Raw genomic sequence first — 2,198 nt, forward strand, 5'->3', positions numbered from 1 at the left:
ATACCATGTGCCACCAAAACAAACAACTTTGATTCTTTCATTGAGTCAAGTTTACCCTAATAAAAATTATATTAGATTATGAGATAATAAGCAATTCAATTCTCAAGTCAAACTTTAATAAAGTTCCAGGAAACTATAATAGTAATAAAGGACCATTATTTTTTTTAACTTGTCATCTCCTTCTAATGGCATAATCCAATTTAGGGAATGTGCTTTAACACATTAAAAAATGTAGAAGCAAAAGACACATGAAATTCTTTCAAATCAAACCCCGCAAGGCCAATTTAAAACAGAATGATAATGGAAAACATTTTGTGGTGAGGTGTAACAACCCTCCAAGACATTAACAAAAAAATGGAGAATGTAGCTTGCCAAAATGGTTATTTATTTATTAATAAATAAGTATTTGACTTCATATCATAAACATACCCATAAGAATTATTTGATGATATTCAAGGCAATGCAAATACACATTTTTACATTTAATTTCACAATCTTTAATAAAAAAGTCTCAATTTAAAATAATTTTACAATATGCCAACATGTAATTCAAACTACTCAAACATATACTTATACAATATGAATTTCCAATCAATAATTATTCAACTTATGTTGATTATCCAATGGCTTGCTATCAACCTCTATGATAGTGCTACAATATTCTCAATAAGGCACCAACAATCCCTTAATTAAGGTAGCAATACCCTTTTCTATACCCATGAGGTGTAGACAGTTGGTTTGTGTGGGGTTTAGTCCCCGCCAGGTCACAATTTCGAACCTCATGGTGAGGGGTTGAGCATGGAATTAAACTATCCAAAAGGGCTCAAACCTTTGGGGGAATTAAACTATCCCAAGAGGTGTCTAGGCTTGACCAAGCCTCACACAATCTAGGCATCCCAATGTGGGTTAATCATTCTTATTTCATCTAATAAACAGGGTTTCCCTAGCCTAGGCTCAACCTTGTCTAAATAAAAAATAAATAAATAAATCCATATAATTTTTTTTTTCAAATCATAAGCAATGCAATAGCTAAAACAACTCTATTTTAACTCACCATATCCCTATCTACTATGCTGGTCATTCATCTTGAAATACTTAATAATAATAGGTATACAATATGATTAATATTGATCAATCAAGAACACACTTTGGTCAAAGCCTTCATGCATAAAAAAAACCTCTTTCATTGCTCTTTCTCTATGCATGAAACTAAACAAATCTTCTTTTCTTTATTTGAATGGGAGGAGGATTACCATTAATGCAATGTTCAAATTTTAAATATTACAATTTAGAGACTTAAAGTTTCAATAATGCATAGTAATAATTCTACTAGATAAAAATCAGGATGAACACTCTAAAATCCAGAAAAAGGCAATTGAATTAGCAAAAAGACATGTTAAACATAGTTTAGATAAGGCTTATAACATCATTATTCCCTCTTGAAGCATAAAGAAACAACCAAAAATATCTAAGATATTTTCCTTAAAAAACTCAATTATGCACCTATGGGATGTGACCATAGGTTTCCTGAGGGAAATAACAGTGATATGAATGCAACTACGAGTTTTTTGTAGATAACTATCAGTTGACCACGCTATGGATTCTCTAATGCATGGTTATCTTTGTTAGTACAAAAAAATAATTACAAATTTTGCTTCCTTGGGTACTCAATAAAATTGAGGTTTCATACAATGATTATATTGACCTAGAAGTTTATTGTAAGAGGTGTAGCTAACAAATTCATCTCATAAAACATATGCTAATTCACTTGGAAATTTTTATAAATTTCAAACCCCACATACCAATTCTCAATTCTTGAAAGAAATGTGAATATCTCCACAAATCACACTGGCATACTTGTTTACAAAAAGGTTGTAGAAGATCCTCTCTTAGAGATTATTTAGTTCTATGCTCACTCCAAGTATTAGATCAAATTATTTTTTACCAAATATAGAATTTTCTTACTAGTCAATCACCCAACCAACTCTAAAATGGCTACTCTTCTTCCCCTAGGACCCTCAAGCTGCAATGGGTTGACTAAGAATAGTACAAAAGCTAACATTCAAATTGTGTCTCCTTTATAGCATGAGGTCCCCGCCTCCCAAGTACATACACAATGTTGAGACCAAACCCAACACCAACTCACAAAGTAATTTTTCAACATTATGACAACTGTCTAACCTGAAGGTGAAAAAAAA

This window comes from Pinus tabuliformis, chromosome 6 (assembly GCF_031772625.1).
Source record: "Pinus tabuliformis cultivar Carrire ecotype Pingquan chromosome 6, CPIR1, whole genome shotgun sequence".
Lineage (NCBI taxonomy): Eukaryota > Viridiplantae > Streptophyta > Pinopsida > Pinales > Pinaceae > Pinus > Pinus tabuliformis.